Genomic DNA, 23,074 nt, shown 5'->3' with positions numbered 1-23,074 from the left:
GGGAAAAAAGTAGATTTTATCATTCTCCTGGGGGGATGCAATTCAATATACCTGAGACTGCATGGTCTGCTTAATAACCACTTTCTCCCACAGTTCCATGTAGCTGTAAGAGGCACATCTGGATGTTTAGATGTTCAGTTCATAAGGATTGCCTTAGACAATACGCAAGGCATCCAAAATTGTTTGCACTTGTTTCTTGAAGAAATGTGTTCTTTCACATAGAAATGTGGTTCTTTACTGGTTGCTTAGGAAGCAAGAAACTGTCCAAAAACTGTCTTCATTTGGAGCGAGTGAAAGGGCATCCTTTCCAGAGTGTCTGTTTAGTGATGGTAGGGCAGAGCAGTGAACATGGATTTTAACAGTACTAGATGGTGCCCATCATTTACATTCTCTTGCTGGCTTTTTTCCCCACTGTCAACGTAGACTTCTGGAATATAAATGTTCGTGGGATTGGATTCTGCTCTTCTTAAGTCACCCCGAAGGTTATTGTGATCAAAGACCTTAGTGGGACAGGATTCATGTGTCATGTTTGCTCAGTTCATTGTGGCAGCTCCTCCTCCCTGTACCTTCTCTAGTTGTCTCCTTGCTGATTGCATTCATTGAAGTGTGCTTATCGACCCATCACAGCACTGATAAGTGTTGTGTCCTATCAAGCTGGTTCTACCCTCAGAAGTTGTCAGGAACACAGTGTCATCCTTCTCATCTCCCATAGCCTAAGCGTGTGTGGTGCTTCAGACAGCAGTGGAAGGAATTGTATAATACTAAGGTGGGCTGTGCAGTGTGGCTGGCTGGCTGGCTTCCTCAATGAGTGTGGTTGGATGTCCTGGAAGAAAAGGGGGATATTTGCTACAGTAGGAAGCTCCAGTAGTAAATGGAGGAGGGAAATAGTGCAAACCTGTGCATTGACATCAGTTAGCTGGCTTTTAAGTCTGAAAGAATTTGGCACAGCGTGCAAAACACCTGGTGTTTTAAGGTATTCAATATTAAAATCACACTTGGGTAGTTTCACAGTTATGCCACTACCAAGAATTAATGTGTTGCACTGTATTTGAGGCTCATCCTTTTATTCATGGCCACAGATTTGCACTGAGAACTGATCTTTAATCTCTTTTGGAATACTATCTGTATGTTTACCAAAGCCTGGTGAGCAGGCACTCTTGATAGCACTCCTACTGTTTGCTAGTAAAAGTCCTGCTTGGACTGGACAATATATCTTCTCTCTGTTGAGAAGGGAGCGGGTTAACTGGCAGTGGTAGCCTCTTGGGCAGCCCATAGCCTGAGGTAAGCTTTGCTTTTCTGAATGTAGTCTTGCCTCTCACCTTCCACCCTTCTTACTGACCTCTGTGTGATAGATTGACTTCATTAGATAACATTCCTTCCTGTTTGCATCACAGAGGAAAGGCTACTTGCCTGAGGCAAAGAAATATTCCAGATTCCTTTTGCCCTTAAAGAAAAGCCTTGTTTTGTGGAACTTAGGAGTCAGTGATTAAGTTGGACTTTCCATTCCATATATCCATGTCAAAGCTCATTGCTAAATTAGCGTCAGCAGTCTCCAAATACATTGATCCATTCCTTTCCATTGAATGATAACAAAGCTGGTGATTTTGACCTGTCCTGGGCAGGTACCAGTTTTCATTTAGAACGGACAGAAAGCAGCCTGGTACCTGTGCATAAAAATGCAATGTAGTACAATATACCAGTGGGGCAACATTTTTATTATATTATATGAATAAAATAGCCCACCATTCTTCTGAAGAGCTCAGTGTGGCACACATGATTCTCTCCCTTCCCCATTTTATTCTCACAGCAACCAGTAGGTTAGGCTGAGGTATGGCCACTGCTTCAAGCTCACCCAGCATGGCTTTATGGCTGGGTGGGTATTTAAACTGTGGTCACCTAGGTTCTCATCCAAGGGTGGAATTTAACAAAGCATTCCAGACAAGTGGTACATGGAAGCAATCTCATACTGACAAATGATAAAGTGGCCATTCAGGGCAGGGCAATCCCATGCACATTTACTCCGAACCTGGGAGGCCACTGGATAACCTTGGGCTGGTCACCATCTCTCAGCCTAACTTACTTCATAGGATTGTTTATTGAGAGGATAAAATTGGGACAGAAGAACCATTTGCACCACCTTGAGCAACTTGGAGGAAAGGCAAGATAAAACTATATTAATAAATAATAAGTTCTACCATGATCAATGGGTCTTGTTCCCATATAATTATGTATTCATGTTTACTCATAAGTAAGTGTTAATTAGGCCGCAATCCTATGCACATTTATCTGTGAATAAGCCTTGTTGAAGGTGGTAAGACACTTCTCAGTATTCATGTGTAGTACCTGGCTGCTTGAAATCCAGGGCAGGAAATGGTTTATCACTCTATAATTGCTTCCTTTGCTTCCAGTACTGCACTTAGTACAGACTCCAATAGACTACTAGCAGCATTGTACTCTGTGAGCTATTGGCCTAACCCACTATATAAATGACCCCCCCAATTCATCTGTAGCTTTGAACCCCGCATTCCAGGATAACATATTGCAAAGATACCCTAGATGAGTAGACAGTGGGTGGTGAGTGCGTTGTACTGCATTAGTGGCTGGGGAAGGCCTAGCTTTAAAGGCACTTAAAGCAAGCAGCTTGTGCTTGCATGTTAGCTGTTTAATATACCAAGTAGAATTGTGTCCCATTAATTATGTAGGATTACTAAAGGAATGCTCTTTCCGGGTTGGTTTAATCCCCGATGGCATTTATGTAGTGGAGGCCTTTTAAACATCTACGATTCTGATGCAGAGTAGATCTATATATGGTGTTTGGCTTTACTGCAGTCACAGAGTAGAAAAAAAGAGAGGGAATGGGTTTTTGTGTTTATGCCTCCTGTGTTCCAGAGGTCTGCAAACATTTGCTGGGAATTTAGATTAAATCTCTGGTTAATTTATCCCAAACATATACTGAAACTAATCCTTCATGGCGTTTAAAAGATGATATTATTTGTAGTGCTGTTTAATACTATTATTATGTAACAGAATTCTCCATCATGCATGCCTGATCTGAAGTTGCTTCGTTTTACTATTCCACTAAAATTGCCAGCCATCCAACAAGAGGGATTGGGTTGACAAAGAGTCATCACAGAGGATTAGTTGATGCGTCCTAGAACCTGGCTATTCTTACTCCGTAATGGTTTTAGCTTTACGGGTGCATCGTGCTTTACATACCTTCCGGTTTTTGATACTGTGCAGTAGATAAGACAGCGGAACTATCAGCATTCTGTAGGGTGGGAAGTGGTGCACTAAGGGCATCCTTAGTCACATTCATACATAGTGGGCAATCTATCCCAGAGTGAGTGGACTCACCTCAGAGAAGTTGGGTCAGCTGCATTGGTTCATTGCAAACTTGCCAGCCTTGCTGGTACACTTACAGATGGACCTGCCTTACTCTTTTATCCAACCAATCCATCACATGGATTCTCCAACCAATCCATCACATGGAAGCGAATTGAACATCCGAGTGTTAAGTGGGACAGCAGCAGCTCCGTTGTTGGGCTGAAAGCTCTGTGTGCTTTTAGTAATGGCAGCTGGTGAGGCGATGGTAGTAAGACAACACAGTCACTAAGTACCACCAAGGGGGAGGATTCATAGTTCAGGAGCAGAGTATGTGTTATTCTTTAAGCGATCAGGTAGACCTTTCTGCCTGAGACCTTGGAGAACTGTTGCTGGCCAGAGTGGACAGTACTGGGCGAGCCAGACAAACACTCTGACCTTGTAAAAGACAAGATTCCTCTATTCTGTGAAGTGGACCCTGGTCACCTTGGCTGCTGTTTAGTGGTGGCTAATCTCCACTCCAGAACACCAGATACAACTACCATTTAGGCCAGGGGTCAGCCAACTTTTTCAGCAGGGGGCTGGTCCACCATCCCTCAGACCTATATTTTGAAAAAAAGAAGAAGAATGAATTCATATGCCCCACAAATAATCCAGAGATGCGTTTTAAATAAAAGCACACATTCTACTCGTATAAAAACATGCTGATTCCCGGACCATCCGAGGGACGGATTGAGAAGGCGATTGGGCCAGATCCAGCCCCTGGGCCTTAGTTTGCCTACCCATGATTTAGGCATTTCCTTCCTCTCTCTTTATGCAAGGTAGAATTTCAAATTTAATATATCAGTCACCATGATAGGAGCTTGAAAAAAGGTGAATTACTAGCCTGTAGTGTTTCTACTTTGGATTATTACTTTGTTCATTGGGGGGGGGGGGGATATCTGTATATCAATCTGATTTTACAGGGCAGTTGACAATCATGTAAAAAAAGAAAATTGAAAGGGGGGGGAGGCATCTCTTATCACCTTTCTAAATGAAATCACATACTCTCCCCTAGTTTGTTGTGGGTAATCAGTCTGACAACTGTGGGCAGAGGGAGGTGCCCCAGGTAAGTCAGAAAACTAGACCTCAGGGCTATTGTGCTAGTTGATTTTATCTTTGTTATAGAAAAAGTGGAAAGGTTATCATCTTGGACTAGGACTAGTCAGCCAGCCTACCTTACGGGGTTGTTATGAGGGGAAGAACCATGAAGACCACCTTGAGCTCCTTGGAGGAAAGGAAGGAGATAAATGTAATTAATTAAATAATTCATCACATGAAGAGGGAGCTAGTTGGGAAGAATTGCAAAGGGCATCCTAGAAAAATCAGACAGTGTTGGTAAAGTTTGTTTTGGCTGAGCATATCTTATTACAACTTTGTGTTTTATTGATATTAATGACCTTCATGTGTCTCTGATCTTAGGGCTGTGACCACTTTATTCATTGCCCTTCATAAGACATTGGTTACTCTGCAGGTGGGGGGTGGAGTTTCCTCCAGGGTTGCTAGCAGCAATTTTGGAAAATCTAGAAGGCTTTCAGGAAATTGTGTTTACACAGGGGAAAAAAGACAGGCTGTTAACAATGGATGGGACACTAACCTGCTATTGAAAGCAATAACACTTTGCCATAGCATTCAGGGGATGGAATGCTCCCTACCTCAGTTTCCTGCCAGTAACACAATTGTCTGCCTGCCTTAAAGCATTGTGGAGGAGAAGTGCATTGTAAAATCTAAACACAATTTACAGGGTCACCACTTTGATTACCAGTCTGAGCCAATGGGGGTGAAAAGCCAGGAATCCTGATTGTATAGCAAGCCACCTCATCGCTATTACTCGAAGTCTCCAGATGAATGATTTTCCCTCCCTTTCTTTTTGCCCTGTGGGGATTTCCCTGCTAGAAAAAAGTCAGGATGCTGAATGTATCATTTTTCTAAATTTATCTGCATGTCCTCTGAGGATTCATTATTGGAAACATTACATTCCTTTGGTGGTGTGCTATTTCCTATTAGCTAATTAGCCCATTCCTGTGAAACTCTTTGGACTAGTCTGTCTCTTTTTCTCTGAGGATTTCAGTGTTGCAAGGACCCCAGTACCGCAGAAGAGCTGGAGAGATTCCTTATTTCTGGCTACATCACAAACCTGCTGGGTCTCTATATTGCTTTTGCAAATACTGAGTGAATACTCTTAACCTCAAGTACAACATATTACAGCTTAACAGTCAGGAATATATGATTAGACTGTTAGACCGGGAGACCAGGGTTCAAATCCTCACTCAGCCAAGAAGCTCACTGGGTAATCTTGAGCCAATCACTGTCTTTCAGCCTAACCTACCTCAAAGGGTTGTTGTGAGAATAAAATAAGGAGTGGGGAGAGCCATGCATACCACCTTGAGTTCATTTAGGTAAAGGTGGGACCTAAGTGAAATTGTGTGTGTGTGTGTGTGTGTGTGTGTGTGTGTGTGTGTGTACACACACAGAGAGAAAGAGAGATTGACAACAGCATAGGCTGTGCATATTGTAACCAAATGCTGTATGCATTTGAGTGTAATCCATAAACATGCTGGTTATGGCAATCTTAAAATGTCCCACGAGCAGATAATACTGTTACATAGCCTATAATCGATGTAGTCTCTAGCTCCCCAGCTATGCTTAAGGTTGGGGACTGGAGAGGAGTGCTGCATCCATGCCAGGACTCCACAAATAAATTCATTTGCTGTGATCACTATGGGGAATCCTTAAGCTGAGCGTGGGCAACATAACCCCCTTGCCTCAGCTCAGAGCAACTGCCCAAGGTGATCATGATACGGATGAGCCCTCATCCCCTTACACATCAGCTTGGAGTAAAGAGAAGTGCAGGGCCTTGCCCTTGCAGTCATGCTGGGCTTTCGCAGTACCTGGAGCATTTCCCAAACTCAGTGTGCCATCACAGACAGGATGCTGGCCCTTCATTCAAGAAGAAGAGGCAGGATTGATGGCAAATCACACATCTGGGCTCTGCGACAAAGCCAACCAAAATTTGTAAAGCCCTGATGAGTGCAATGGACCACTTTTCTGGAAGGCATCTTATGGTAGCCAAAAAAAAAAAGGCACAGAAATTCTTTGCTCATTTTCCCTCTGTGAATCATTCTGGGTGGTTGCAAACCTTTATTTCCAGCAGCTACTTTGCTGTGTAAAATCAAACTGAACATATTTATTAACTTCCTGGCATTGGAGCACCTCTTGCTTTTCCATAAAGCTAAGGAGAGCTCTGTTTAAGATTGAAAAGCTAGCAGTGGGTTATGGTCAACCCAGACTCCTTTTGCAAATTGAAATTCTGTCATGGTGATTCAAGCCTGACTGTTCTGGACACTTGGAAATACTTCATTTCTGCTGCAAATTGCAAAGCTCTGTACACACATACACTTAGAGACCTGCCATTGGGTGCTGTCCCCTCTTTGTCTACAAAGCCCCTTCTCCCTGCCCCCCCCCCCCCATTCCCCACGCTACTTTATTCCAGCCAGTCACAGCTATAACTGACTTTTGGAAAGGAGGGGGGTTTGTCTGCTTTAAAAAGAGCGAGAGCTTAATGCTGCTTCCCCTATAATGAGATTGGCTCGCTTCCCAGACTCCTGCTAGTGAGCTTGCTGTTTGTTTTGTTGTTTTATGAGCCCCAGAGGGCCCGGCGAGCTGGGCTTTTGGAAGCTGGGCAAGGCCAGTGTCGGCAGTTTATTTACAGTTTACAACCAGCCTATGGGGGAGCTTTATTTTTGTGACAAGTCTAGAGAATGCTGGACCCTCCAGGGACTAGGCCAAATTTTATCCATGTCAAATGCCAGGAGGATATTTGGCTATCCTGAAGCAAGGAATGAGGTGGACAAAAGCTAAGTATCTGGCAAGGGGATAGAGGTTTTGTTGTGATGTTTGGAACAGGACAATATGACACTATTGGTGTATTACTTTTTCAGGATCTCTTACTATGGGCTGTAGTAGTTCTCTGGCATGTCTCCACATGCACACTTAAATAAGACAGTTTCAGCTGAATTTGACACATGGCATAAATGCAAAAGTGGCCAACTCTTAGGTTCAAAAGTGATGGGAAGCACTTATTTAAGTCCCAGGGGCTTTTTACTAAGATTTAGAACCCTTAAACCACTTATGCACTCTAGAAAATGGTACCCATGGTGAATTTAAAACAAAACAAATCCTTTGCAGCCTGGTATATTTGCATTAGTTTCTAAGCAGGTGAAACAATAATGGACTTCTGAGTAAATTCTGCCACTAGAAAACTTTGGCAATTTTGGACAAGTCAAAGCAGGCTTGGAGTTTTTTGCTCAGTGATTCAAAATCTGAGATTACTCTCTAGAGGAGAGACGAAATCATGAGAAAGTTGTTTCAGTAGATAAGGGCAAAATAAATTAGGCTCCAGCAGAAATTTTGTGATGTTGATTTAAAAGAAAGAAAGAAAGAAAGAAAGAAAGAAAGAAAGAAAGAAAGAAAGAAAGACAGACACGGGACATTTTATCTCTAAAAAAATAATTAAAAAAATCTGTTTGTGTACCAGCCAGCTTGAAGCTTTCCTCTCTTTTTACTTCTTTCAACTTTGTACTAAGCTATTTCCTCTTGGTTTCCACCCTGCAAGTCCAACATTTCTCCGATGAAAATAGGGACATCCCATTCCATAATGATAATTTTACTATTTGTACCCCACACATCTTACTGGGTTGCCCCAGCTACTCTGAGCAGCTTCCAACATATATAAAAACACAATAATTGCCTTCAGGCAACCTTCAGACAGCTCAGGGGTCAGATAACTTCATACCCTGCAACATTTATCCAGTGCAAATAGGGACACCTTACCATATCCTCCAACATTGCTCCAAAGAAAATGGGGACATCCTAAGGAAAAGTGGGACATTCCAGGATCAAATCAGAAACATTCTATGTCCTTTTAAAGGTGTTTGTGGAAGGGGAGGTGTTATTGGTTTGGTTTGTTTTGGTTTTAGTTTTTATTATGTATCTTGTGTTATCATTTTGTATTTTTATGTTGTGAGATGCCCTGTGATCTTCAGGTGAAGGGTAGTACACAAATTTAATAAATAATAATAATAATAATAATAATAATAATAATAATAATAATAATAATAATACATTGAAGGCACTTCTCATTGTAGCATAAAATAAAAGCTGTCAGTTTAACCACCGCTTTTTGCAGCTTTTGCAGGGGGTCTAGATTGATAATGCACATTTAGTGCTGGATTTTCCAAGAGCAGTAGCTGGATGCACAAAGGAAGCAGAGAAGTGCGGGGAAACAGCTTGGGGGGGGTAGGTGGGGGGGGGGTTATATGCACAAATTTACAGAAGGTATTCCATGGATAACACAGACAGCCTGCAGAGGGTTTTCCATAGATATTGGATGAATCTTGGATGGAACAGTGTGTTGGGGGGGAGGAGCTTTGGGGAAATAAAGGGACAAGTTATTGTCCTGTTGTTAGACACGTAACAAGCCACTGTGGAGATCTTGCATGGTTCCTATTAATTCCATGTGAACAGTCTGTAGTGATCTTACAAACAGTCTTATAGCTGCACAGCTGCCATCTGATGAAGTTTTGTGAAGGAGAAAATATTTGATGCCAAAATCTGAATTCCAATGAGCTGGTTGCTTTAATGGCATGATGCCAAGATATATTCTTTTAAAAATAAGAAAATGTGTTGCTGCTTATGCATTTAGAGGTATAATGTCCCTCTGTCTGGAGAATAATGCTTTGCTTTAGTAAAAGCACCGAATGCCTGAGTTGATTCTATCCCATCAGTAAAGGTCAGCTTTAAAAATTGCACTTTTGCTAGCATGAGTCATGGGAACAAATATTTAAGGGACTGGGCACAATCTGAGCCTAACTAATTTAATCCTGCTGTATCTGGGTTTCAAATGACATTTAGTTAGCTCTAATGCTTTCTAACCATATCCTCTTGTTTGATATATCCTTGCCTAAAGTGCAATGTGATGGCCTTCATTAGAATAAAGAATCCTATTGTTGGAGTAGTATAGCATGTAGATATTCTTCTGGGAAATGCTTTCTTCTGGCTGCAGCTGAAGGTAATGAAGGGAAACCTGTACTTAAACTGATGCGCTCCTTGGTGCTCATCTGAGACTAGCAGCAAATGCATCTGGGTTACTAGGTCTTTTCCTTCCATCCCAACCTGTTAGAAAGAATTTATTGAATGAAAAGCGTATTACCGGTTTACAGGTGGTAGGTGAACTAATGCTCGTTTCAGCTTTGCAGATTATGTTTCAGTTAACCTTCCATTAAGATGTAGTTTTTACATCCATCCCATCCCAAACAACTACCACACCGATCCACACATGTTTTGCATTCCTGACATTGGGGTCGTGTCCCCTGTCGTGTCACAGCAGGGCAGATGGAATGACTAGGGTAGATTGCCTGGTTCATGGGTGAAAAATCAATCTTGTCTTTCATGCCAAGAAGTGGTGTGTCATATTATAGCTAATAAATCAGTGAAGTGCCCTTCATCCAGCTTGTCAGTGGAGGACAGTGTTTGTGTGATTGAGAATAAATGAAGGCCAGAGTGCTGTCAGGCATGGAGAAGTGTGTGTATAATTTTGCCATCATGCCGTTTATACCTGCTACTATAAGAAAAATGAGTTTGCTGGGATAACTTAGAGCCACACACTGCAACAGCATGTGGTCAGGGGCCACAGAAACACCCTAGAAAAAAACAACTCCAAAGACTGTAGCTTTGCCAGTAGGTTTTTCCCCCTTCTTGTTAGCAAAGTATTCATACCATGACACAATTCTAGTTGTTTTTGTATCAGTAGGAATGGACAGGTATTGTGTATTAGATAAGTCTAAATGTTCTGTCAGTTATTCCATATGAACAGTCTTGTCCTCTTGATTCAAAAGGTCTTAAGCTTTCAGTTTTTCAAATCCTTTGTTTAAAAAACAACAGGTCAGAGATGAACAAATTTATTAAGATGTAACAAATTTATTAAGCTTTTGTGGACTACAGTCCATCAGATGCAAGTCCATGAAAGCAGTTGTCCATTTTACAGGTGGTAGGTGAACTGATGTTGTTTCAGTTACCTTGCATCTACAATATGGTAAAACTGTATTCTTTATGGGTAAGAACCAGAACTTTGCATTCTGCTCAAAGACAGACCAGATGCCACTGGATCTTTTTAAAGAGCTGTGAGCTTTTATCCCAGCTGGAGTCATGAAGTTCATTGGGTGATCCTGGGTCAATCACTGCCTTTCTGCCTAACCTACCTCTCAACATTGTGAAAATAAAATGTTTTGCCACCTTGAGCTTCTTGGAAGAAAGGTAGAATTAAAATGAATAATGAAACAAATAATTATGTGCATGCACACTGATGACTGTATAAATAATAGTTATAGTTGTTATTATTATACTAAGACATTTAACTGTTCACAGCATTTGATGCTGATTATATCAATGATCATTTCAACAGTATATTGCCACTTTTCACAGTCCTTCAAATTGCACATAGCAAATCTTGCATGCCAACCCTAGTTCTTCCCTAGTCACAGACAGAACAACATAATTTTGCTATAACCAATATGTTGCAAATGCTAAATCATGCATAGCTGACTAATTTGCTTGCTTCTTTTTTAAAAAAAACAAAAACAAAACAAATCTGGATTTATTTTCCATTCACAGTATTTAGAATCCAGTGAAATCCTAGACAGCCATAGTTCACTAAAATTGATTCAGTCAGGCTCTTTTCCAGACACTAGTAAATATTTTGTTTAACTGAGAAGTTACCTCATTCTTGGACATTGTGCCATGAAATATGCATTGTGGGCAATGAAATAATCAATTATATGTTGTATGAAATATGGCCAGTTTGCCAAGAGAATTAGCAGAACTATGGTTTTTGTGTGTGTTGGTAAAATCATGCATTTCTCCTGTGACAAACTAGCAATTTGGTCAGCCACAGTATTGTTTATTTCCTATTGTAAATCTTTGTTTTCTTTCTCCTCCCCTTTTATTTTGCTTTATGTTGCATAGCTGTTGCCCTTTCACCCATTTGTGATAATAATCCTAGCAAGTCCTACACGTGATTTATTTTTTATTTCATTTTTATTTCCGTTTCTCCATGGAGTTTCCTGGCTTAGTGGACAATTTAAATCTGTTCATACTCTGACACGCTGTTACCACTGTACCACACTAGCTCTCTCTCATATACTCATATAATGGGCTATGGATAGAGGTTTTCCCATTTCTCTGTAAATTCACGTATTATTCGGATTCTTGGAATATTTCAACCACAAGGGGCTCAAGCCAAAGACTCATGCAGCTGGGAGCCAAAGACTCATGAAACCTGACTCAGCAGTTCTCAAACAAATATCTGGAGAGTGAGAAAGACCAAACAAATTTAGGACCCCTCCAAATGACCTGCTTTTTGAGCATTCATCCTGATTTACTAATACAGAGTGTTTCCAGGCTTTACTGGGCAAGTATTATATGTTCATTCTCTTAACAGCAGTGAGCATTCATCCTGAATTTATGCTCATTTGCTTGTTGGACACTTATACATCTTACTGGTAGTCATTCATCCATCCCACACTTCTCAATGCATTTTCCCATCATTTCCCAAACCACAGAAATTCTTCTTTTTGCAAGTGGATTTGTTGTTCTAGGATATTTTGCACTTTAATCTACAGTACTTTCATTGCACAAACCTTACATTCCACTATACACTTGAATCATTCCTGCAAAATCATGACAGTTTAAGGGAGGCATCCTCAGCTGTTTCAAGTGCTACTGGTCGCTCCATTCTAGCTCCTCACCAGCATGTGTCCCAGCAGGTAGTACCTGGAACACCCTCCCTGGGGGGAGGAAAGCAAACTTCGTTCTCCCCATGTCCCAGGTTGATTGTTTTCCTCTACTAGCCTCAGATTAGTATTGGACAGATTTGAGCAGATAGGATTGCTATGAGGAACCCATGAATGCTCTTTCTCCACATTCTTTGCAACACTAAGTGGCTGAACAAAGTTGTGCTGCAACTCTGGAAATGGAGGAAATAATACTATTTCCAGTGTGGTGTAGTGGTTAAGAGCGGTAGTCTCGTAATCTGGGGAACCGGGTTCGCATCTCCGCTCCTCCACATGCAGCTGCTGGGTGACCTTGGGCCAGTCACACTTCTTTGAAGTCTCTCACCCCCACTCACCTCACAGAGTGTTTGTTGTGGGGGAGGAAGGGAAAGGAGAATGTTAGCCGCTTTGAGACTCCTGAAGGGGAGTGAAAGGCGGGATATCAAATCCAAACTCTTCTTCTTCTTCTTCTTCTTCTTCTTCTTCTTCTTCTTCTTCTTCTTCTTCTACTACTACTACTAAGAGTGCAATCCTAACCATAACTACCCAGACGTAAGTGCTATGGAATTCAATGAGGCTTAGTCCCAGGTAAGTGATGTTAGGATTGCAAGTTTAAGACAATGGGGAGTTGAACAAAAGGGATTGGGTGTGTGAGTCATTGCTAAGAAAGAGAGGCTATGTTCCTTGCTGGATAGGGAAGCTTTTTATGCTCTTGTTTTTGATTACCTTTCCTTGTTGTTTGCTTGAGGTAATTCTTCCATATGTGCAGCCTTTAAAATGTGATTCTGTTGAGACATTTGTATTATTACAACTCCAAGACTCTGTGCAGTTAGCTTTATGTACCTATTGAATATTTCAATGCACTGTGCATAATGCTATCTATATTCATAAGCCAAGCAGGCAATGGACAATGGCTTTATACTCCACACAGTTAAATAATAGTAGTGAGGGATCACATTTGCCTGGCTCTCCTGACTGGCTAGCTTCAAATGTCATGACTTTCACTTGAATGTGCTGATTTTTTTATGCAGCTTACCTGGGTGTGATTTATTCTGTTGTTGATGATTCTATTGGCCTGAGGGGAGATGAGAAAGTCTGGATGCTGGTCAGGAACCCAGGTAGCTGCTGTGGGGACCTCCAGTCCTAGAGCAGGGATGTCCAGATCAAAGGTTTCATGGAATATAGAAATCTGCTAGAGGGTTCTACTTCCCACAGTAATCTTCAGCTTCAGCAACTAGGGGGGAGTGAACTGTGACAGGCCAGCATCCTTGTCCCCACTGATCACATGCTCTGTCACAGACAAAATGCCCTGTGAGACATAACATAGAGCTGACAGAGTGCTAGGCTTCAAACAGGAGGGCTTTCCCTTTAGAAAGCTGCATTTCTCAATAATGTAGCAGGACCTGAGAGTAATAGGCAAGAAATATGGAGTACTCATCTTAACAAGTTGTCTGCTTCTAGGGAACTGTCCGAGGTACTGAAAGACCTCTCCCCCCCCCCCCTCCTTATTTCCTGGTTCTGATTCTCAGTCTTGATGAGATACAGAGTGAATAGATGTCAAGTCCCCGTCCTTGTTATCTGTTCCAGATTGCTTTCTCCAAACATCATTTTTGGCTCACCCTCAGCAAGACTGAGCAGAATATTCCCCATAGTTGGGAATGGTTAAAGGAATTGGCCCTTTTGCTACACCAAAATATTTGTGCCCACCATCTAACACTACAGAAATACAATCTAAGCCCTATAGTCACATTGATTGCAGCAGCTGAGATTTAAGCATGTGCTTAACTCTCCTATTGAAATCAATTGGAATGGAAAGTGCTTAACTTTGGCTGACATATGCTTTAAATCATTTTAAATATAGAATTACTGTTGAGGATTGTGAACTCTCCTATGGTACGGGCAAATCCAATAGCAGTTACCATGAAAAATGTGCAATAAACTGCCACATGAATGCCAATACATTTTACAGAATTTACTTGGAAAATATACATTGCCCATGGCTTGGGCTATTCTACCTACGTTGTCTATGCTAACTGTATTTTATACTGTTCTGTTAGTTTGGGGTGGTGGTGGTGTTGAACTAGACAATCAGAAATCACCAGCATGTGTTCCAAAATCACAAAATGGATTTAACAAGTGAGCTGTGATTCTTTCTCAACTGATTTTCTGGTTTCTGGTATTCTTGAGGCTAGACACGATATAGGCCACATTTTCAAGTATTTCCTGATGATAATGTAAGCTGAAAATGAGTTTGTTTGTTTTTAACTCCTTGACTCACAAAATTATGGGCTTAATTCACATCCCATTGAATTTAATAGCAATGGTGTCATAGTTTTTAATGGAGCTTGATTGTGCCCATTAAAACTTGGAACAGAAACATTTAAAAATAGAATAAATATTACAAGACTTATTCAAAAATGTTTGAGTTGGCAAAGGAATTCAAGCATAAAGATGAATCACTGTATTTTAATCGTAACAGACAATAGTGATAACTAAAATAGAATGAGAAAGATGTGCAAAAAATGGATTAATTTAGCAAAATGTGGATAACAGAAACCTCCCAGTACTTTTAACACCTTTGCAGATAACCAAAAGCAGCACTATCCTATAACCCTAATGATAGTTTTATATGCTGCACCTATATAAAATATGGCCTTGCTGCAAAAGCAGTAGCAGTGCTGCACATTTGTCATTTTTAAAAACCAATAGGATTATTGTACACTCTGCACTGGAGCACACAAGCTCAGAACCCTAGTAGGGGAATGTATGGGAAATGCATCTGGAAGACAAAATTGTATTGAGAAGTTAGTGATCTAACACGGAGCCTTTCCTGCCTCTGTTCCTCGCCCCTCCCTCACTCTTGTTAAGTTTTCTGATAGTGTGAGAACAGTCTTTAATGCCATGAGAATGTTGGGAGGAGGTGAAGCCCCACACACAGCTGCCTTAATCAGTTGTGGAGGATAATGCTGGGTACCTTCTTTGATGTTGGACATTGTTTTGAGAAAGTGAGGCATTGGGAGGGGGTTGGCTAATGGATGATCTGCACGTAGCCAGTCTTGGAAGCCACATAGGCTACCTATAAAATTGAACAGTTTGGGCAGAGTTTCTTTGAAGCTTGTGCATGGACTGATCGGTTGCAGGGCCGTTCAAACTGAGGCTACCTGGGGGAGTCACTTCGCTGCTTCTTGAGGGCTTCCAAGTGGCAGATTGAAGTGCTTGCTTGGTATGTATACATTGCATGCTGTTTTAGAATAAAATCTTTAATCTTCTCACTCACTTGTGTATTTGCTTCTGAATCTCATTTTAAAAGAACCACCTTGCCTTTGGCAAGACAGGGAACCAGTGGGGAAGACTGGTTCACACAGCTTCAGAGGACCGTTGCTTGGTGATATTTGCCAGGACTCTTCTTAAAGTTTCTATAGCCTATGGGCACTTTAAAAAGCAATACATTTATTGAAAATCTAGGGAAATGTTCTTGTAGATATTTCAGTAATGTGATCTTTACCTAAACTGACTCTGGAATTTCCCATGTGCAAACTAACTGAGGACCAGTAGCTGTTGGCATAGGGGTTCTGCTATGATTTTGTCAGTGGATAAGCAACCACCTTTTTACTGGTTGTGTAAGTTTTGATATCAGGGATGTTTGAATAGCATGGATTAAACTAGACAGCTTCTACTAGTTCTTCACTATTTCTGCTACTTTCTTCTTTTGCATGGTCATAACTGGACAACATAACTATAAATTTACTTAAAAGCTCATTCTGAAGTAGAACATATTTTCTCAAGTTCCTTTTTGCTGCCCCTCTAAACTTGTGCCATGTTACACCTGTTCATGTATCCCACACAATTCTCCTGAATCAAGCACATTGTGTGATGGAACAAAGCTGGTGTTTCCACATCTTTTAGCTAGCAGCTCATTTTGCCAACGTGCAGGCATCCCATCACAATGAAAATTGATTAGCACTAATGTAATTAAAGGAATGGTTGCCAAGGTGTTCTTCATAATGTTTAAATTATCCTCCTTCCCACCCCCCTGGTGCCTCTCCACATATTCACTCTGCTTTTGCTGAAGACAAATTTCCTTTTCTTCCATATGTTCTTATTGGAACAGAGTTTTATTTTTGCCTGTGAAAGTTCACAATACGCACCAGATAGACAGCATTTGGAGCAAAGCCTACTGAAGTGCAAAGCATGTTGAACATTTCCCTAGACCTTAGGAAATTGATTGCCAGATTGAATGAGTTCCATCCCTTCTTTAAAAAAAATTGTTACACATGCCTGCATGCAAAATGCACCTCTGGTGGATGTGTTAGTGTAGAATTAGCTGTGTGTGTGTCTTTTAAAAACCTAAGAAGTGGAGACTGAGAAAGGATCAGTATGCAATTTTTTAAAAAGAGAGAGAATTTATCCTTTAGTCTATCACCATGTCTTCAATTATGGGCAATACTGAACATTTCATAGGCAAACATAAAACATTTGTTCTACACAGGTAAATAATACTATTCTCTCAAGTTCAGCTATCCTTAAAGGTTCTCATTAGAGAATGCCTTTTGAATCACTCATGGGGTCTTGCTTCCTTTAAATGATATAATTGTACTAATTGGGTGGCAGGTGGTGGGGAGTAGCACAGCTACAGTATTTCTTTATTCCGAATATTATTCCTGAGGTTTAGAGGGAGGTTTGCAATATCAGCATGTTGCAAATATCAACATAACATTTCTCACCATAATACAAATGTAAAACATCATTTCTCCCCCTGCCTGCTTCTCCCAAGCCACATCAGCACTGTGGTTTTGATGTGGGACAGGTGTACATTCACTAAGCATCTAGATTGCTTATGACTTTATCCCATTATGATCCACTGCCTGTCCTGGCTCATCCACAGTGCATGTGACAGCAAATGCAAGACCACCACAGACTGTGCAACCTGTGCAATACTTTGAAACTGTAGAAAAAGGTGTCTGCTGTATCAAAGTACCTGCTTCCTTCCCGTATTTCCGGGTTAGTATGAAGTCAGTAAGAAAGAAGGCAAACCTGTGGTCTAAAGAAGTTGTTGTGACTACAACACCCATTATTCCTCACCCAACAACCTCTGAAAGGTCTAAGGATGCCCACTCCAATTCTAGAGGGCACATAACAAGGCAGCATATAATTTTACTTGCACTTCTTTTGTGAAGTTAGGGCACAGCTGTTATGCTGTTATGCTCAAGACAGGTGTACAAAGAAATCATGGAGGAACAGAGAGAGAAGAAAGCAGTCTCTTCTCTCTATCAGTTTCTACTATAAATGTTTAAGGTCTGATTGGTAAGCACGAGTTTCTGCTCTTTCTGTTTCTACCAACCAGCAAATCCATCAGGGATACAAGGATGAAAGCCTGGTGTCCAATTCAAGATCCATACTTTCTTTTTTTTGTCAAAGGGTAATGAAAAACTCTCAGGCAAACCATGCTGAAGTAAGACTGCTGAATTCCCATTGGGACTTGAAAAAGTAGAGGGTGGCCCTCACCCTTTGCATCATTCTTAGTAGTGACCATGCACACTTACATCATATTTGGAGATGAACTGTCTGTGTCTGTGTAGGTAAACTAAAAATTGTACAAGCCTGTTGTTTCAAAGTCCTTGCCCAGGGTAGCCAATGTGTGCCCTTTAGATGCTGGCCACACTCATTGGGGCTGCTGGGACTTGCATCCAATAGTACCTGGAAGCTCTACCATGTTGGCTTCCTCTGACCTTATCTGTCCGTTCAGAGAGGCAGGCTTGTGCAGGTCCAAAGTGGAAGGTTTGGTTTTTAAAAATTATTCTTGACCTTGCCATCCTATTCTCATTGTTGGAGGAGTAGAGCATGATGAATTTGCAAAGATCCTGATAATATGCTGCAGTCCCCCCCCCCAACAAACCTGATTATCAACTTAATGGTGTGTGTGTGTGTGTGTGTGTGTGTGTGTACACACACACACACACACAGAGAGAGAGAGAGAGAGAGAGAGAGAGAGAGAGAGAGAGAGAGAGACTAAGATAGTGACAGAGGTGTAAAAGCTGAGCACATTCCCTGCAAACATAAGACAGAAGTAGCTGTGGGCAGGTCTCGGTTTCAAAGCTATTCTGGAACACAGCATGCCTCCCTAAATTGCTGTTTTGGTTTCTGATCAAGTGTGCTGTGGATTATTGTTATCGTTCCTGAATGCTGCCAGCTAGTGCTGCTCCAGCAGCATGTAGGAAAATATAAAAGGCCATAGTCAAAATTATTACATGTATTGAGCATGCAAATTCATCATATAAGCCTCTGCCGGGTATTTATGGCCATATTAAATGGGCACAAGCTGGATGCAGCCAAACTTTATTTCATGGCAAGTCTATTGCATCCCTCATGATACATAGTCCCTTCCCCCCTTTTTGATTACTGCCCTTTGCATTTCTGGAAATAGATGCCTAGAAAGGCAGATGCCATCTTTCTCAGGCCTGAGCTAGGTAATAAACCAAGAGTGATAAAACATGGTTTGTGATACAAGCTATCCTAGAGGCAGGAAGGTGCAGGCATATAGACATTGTGCTGTAGACATTACTGCTTCTATGTTAGAGAATCAATGGAACAGCATAAATATAGGATCTGCTGTCAAAAAAAGGATGCAGGAGATCCTCATCCCGCATTAATTACTATCTTAATCCGGTACATCCTGGCTGGCCCAAACCCTGGAATGCCTATGCTGAAGCTTTTAAAACATAGCCATTGCTCTATGATTTTAGTACTAGTAGAGCTGCCTGCCAGCCATTAGGGTTGGTCCAATGCCAGGTTGGTACTTTGGCTTTTCTGCATAGCACCTTCCAGAGTACATTGTGGCCTTCACTGAGAATATTATGCATTGCAATCTGCCCATAATTTTTCCTTGTTCCCACATTGGTACAGCATTTTCTCCCTGCTAAGGAAATGTTCCAGACCCTTGAATTGTTGGATTGCTTCAGAATTATACTCCATAGTTCTATTATACACTAAAATTGGAAGCTCAAAAGACAGCTAGGTGGAATCTACACATATACAAAAACCATTCTGAAAATGCTTTTTTAAAAGCGTTTTAAAAATACATTGAATTTTCCATAAGGCTCATCATCGCCATCTAGTGTCACATTGTATATTGCACTTAAAACACACTTAAAACATTTTACTTGCAGCTGTATAGTGTGGTGTCTTCCTCCTCCTCCTCTTCTTCTTAATTTCTAAGTGGTTTAAGTATTTTTAAAATTATGTGTAATTAAAATGCACAATAAAATGTGTATGATCTGCTATTTTATTTTTGGAGACTAAAAATGTGTTTTATTAATGTTGTGAATAATAAATTAATTGATGATGATGATGTAAACTTACTCCTTTCTGTTCCTGGGGTCCAAACTATGCATGGTTTAGACTATAAATAGGAGCCACCAGATCTGGGATGCGGTGGGGGAGCACAGGTGAAGTTTGTTTTTTTAACCCCTTGGGCACTTTTTCTTAATTGGGAGCACAGTGCTCTCTCCAGAGCTGCTATTTGTGTGGTGTGGAAAGCTATTGCCATGGCTGGCAAAATAAAGATGCTGATCATCCATTCTGCCTGCCTTTTTCCACTCTAGATAATAGCATGCTTTGTTCAGAGCCTGTCTTTAACTGTAACACCTCTCACAAATGGGGGCCTGACCCCATTTAAGGCCTGTAGATAGTGGTGTTCTATAAATAAATAATATCAGATGCAAAGTGTTCATGATAATAAATGAACGAGGCACTTTCTTACAAAATCCAGCAGGCCTAAAGTTAGACTTAAAAGCTCACTTAGCATTCAGCTGGTTAATCTTGTAGTCAATGAGCAAAGGGTGATTGAAGCCCACTAGTTTCATTCCATAAACATAGATGGTTTAAAGGGAAAAAACAGTCTGAATGAATAATTTGCTAAATGAGGAAGTAAGATTCTTCCAACATGCAGATCAGCAAACAAAATGCTGAGAAACAGCAGCCCAGAATAACAACACGACATGACGGCAAGTTCAGAATAATTAGTGTATGAGTCAAATTCATCCTATGCAATTATCACAATGCCTACTTTTTATCCCTGTTGCCATTCTAGTTCATTATTGTTATCATTAATTTAAGAAAAGAAGAAGAAAAAATGTGGCATACATGGTCCTCCCTGTCCCCATTTTATCCTCACAACAACCCCATGAGGCAGGTTAGGCTGAGAGGCAGTGACTGGCCCAAGGTCATCCAGTGAGCTTTGTGGCTGAGTGGGGATTTGAACCCTGGTCTGCCAGGTCTTAGTACAACACTCTAACCACTACACCACACTGGCTCAGTTATTTGTTCAGTTATGGGTGTTTGCATCAAAAAGGCACATGGATGAAAGTGGTGTGCATTTAAAATATATGTAGACATCCTATTGCTTGAGAGAGACGCTACATTCATTATTGTATATTGGACTTCATTAACCTGCTGCCTACAGGCTTTAATTTATGCCACTCTCAGCTTTCTAAAAGGAATGTGCATGGTAACAACATAACATTTTGACTGGTTATAGTTAAGAATTGCTCATCTTAGCATGGACTTGGTTCACCCAAACCTATCAGCTTATTGAAAACAGTTGTGTATGTTAACTTATGAGCTGATTTGCACCTTCAGCATCTAAGATCAACTAGTATAGCAAAAATCTAAAACAAATTGTTCTTTCAAGGAATTTTCTAGTCTTCCTTCAGCTGCTTGGCAGTTGACGTGTCGTGCTTGGCAGTAAACATGTTCATTGGGAGCTCTTTTTGGTGGGGCTGATTGGGACATAACCCTTTTTTCTGTCTGCTATTTCCCTTGCTCCATGTCTCCTTTTCACCAAAAGCTTTCCATCTGAAAATTGTGCATTTGAAAATCTGCAGGGGAAAAGCTAGGGAATGAGCAATGCGGAGCCAGGTAATGTCATGTGGGAATAGGATGGGAGTAGCCCACATGGTGCTCTTCAGATATTATTGGACTCCAGTTCCCATTAGCTCCAGCCATCAAAGCCAATAGTCAGGGATGATGGGAGCTGTAGTCCAGCACTATCTAGAAGGCTTCATGTTGGCTATACTGGGAAACAATGAAGCACATCCACCACACCCATTTCTCCACTCCAAACTGCCCATTACAAATGACTTTTTCGTATTGTAAAACATCTCTTAGGTTACCAGAACACATGTTTGAGCCTCAGCCAGCAGCTTCCAGCTGCCTTACGGGATGCTTACATTGGATCTCTATCCTGCATCCTATTTAAAAAAATAAAAAGTGCTAAATTTGCTGCTTTCTGTAGAAGGAGCTAGCCTGTGTGCATAACCTGTGTACATAAATGAGTAATCTTTGGGGGACCATTCAGGCCTTTGTTCACTGACATTTTAGTTTATTGGCACATTATGGGAGGCAAGTTTTGGTAAAGCAAATAGATTATAGAACAAATGTCACAACCTTTTCTCCAATTCAGCAAGTGAGTAACAGGCCACTTGATATGGATACTTCCCACCCTGTGAAGTTCATGACCTGAAGGCAAAACATTACACAGCAAAACCAGACTGCATTCACTGCATTATCCTGTCAAGGCTGCAGAATGTCACCACACCACTCCATTGCACCAGGGAATGAATTTAAGTGGGGACTGCACAAACACAAGTGTGTTCTATTTGGCTCTCCCATACACACCTGTCCACAACTGAATGCATCATCTAACAGGGTAGTGAGAACTATTTCATACATAGTGCCAGCTTGTTTCTTCAACTAGTGGAGGTTCGGAACCCACAGCCTGTGTGTTAGTTGTGTGATGCTTTTACTCCAACAAGATTCTGCACGTTTTACATGCCATCACAAACTACATCAATGTGGGTCACAGTGGCATGGAAATACCAACTTAGGTTCCTTTATTTTGTGTTGCACAATGTACTCAGCACAGAAAGAGAGAACTGCCACAGGTTGAATGAAACAAGTGACCACTGTGGATCGGTAATGTGAATTGGACCTGACTTTCAGGTTCCTGCTATCTTAACGATAGTGAAAATTAACGTGTCACACATCACAAAACACCATTATAGAAGTCTGGGAACGGTCAGTCCTTCATTTTAACCAATCCATGAAATGAACAGACAAGTGAAAGTACTTTTTCATACATTGCATACTTAAAAGGAGTGGAATTCATTCCTACAAGAGGTGGTGATGGCCATCAGCTTGTATGACTTTGAAAGAGTACTAGACATTTCATGCAGGATAAGGCTCTTAATGGCTACCAGCCACAATGGCTGTGTTCTGCCTCCAGTGCTGGAGGCATAGCTGTCAACTGTCCCTTATTTGGCGAGAAACTCCCTTATCCCAGCGCCGTTTCCCGCTGCTGTGCCAGATTGATGATGTCCATTAAATTTCCCAGGTTTCATGCTCACCCGGCTTGGGAGGGAAGCAGTGGCTCGGGGTCCTCCGCCTCATCTCCGTCTCTCCCTTTCCCCCCTCAGGGGAACATCATGAGGAGACGGGTGGTGGTGGGTGGGCAGGCAGCCCCCCTCTTGTGAGACTTCCGCTGCGCTGCCAGGGGAAAGCAGAGGCAGCGGCAGCCTGAGGGAGGAGGAAGAGGAGGGGATGGGGAGGGACACAGAAGGGCAGCGCTTCGGGCGCCGCAGCACCGCAACCGCCTCATGCCGGGCTCACAGGCGGCGTGGGCAAGAGTCTCTCTCCCTCCCTCCCTCTCTCTCGGGCAGAGAAGGGCCGATGGAACTCCTTGTGCCAGGACGACAGCAGCCCCGATGTGCTGCTTAGCATACCCTCCAACCAGTGCAGCATCTTAATGTAGTGATTTCCCCCTCTGCATCCCTTTCATAACTCTAGTTTTATAAATCATTTGTCCATCCATAGTTCAAATTTCTACTATA

General features: G+C 41.5%; 1 protein-coding gene across 5 annotated transcripts in view; it reads left to right on the top strand.

The window, feature by feature from the left end:
- Positions 1–23,074, top strand: part of PLXNA2 (plexin A2) — a 398,388-nt gene that overhangs the window by 47,830 nt on the left and 327,484 nt on the right. The gene's annotated exons all lie outside the window — the stretch shown is intronic.

Source organism: Podarcis muralis, chromosome 5 (assembly GCF_964188315.1).
Source record: "Podarcis muralis chromosome 5, rPodMur119.hap1.1, whole genome shotgun sequence".
NCBI lineage: Eukaryota > Metazoa > Chordata > Lepidosauria > Squamata > Lacertidae > Podarcis > Podarcis muralis.
This window is presented reverse-complemented; position numbering and strand designations above follow the sequence as displayed.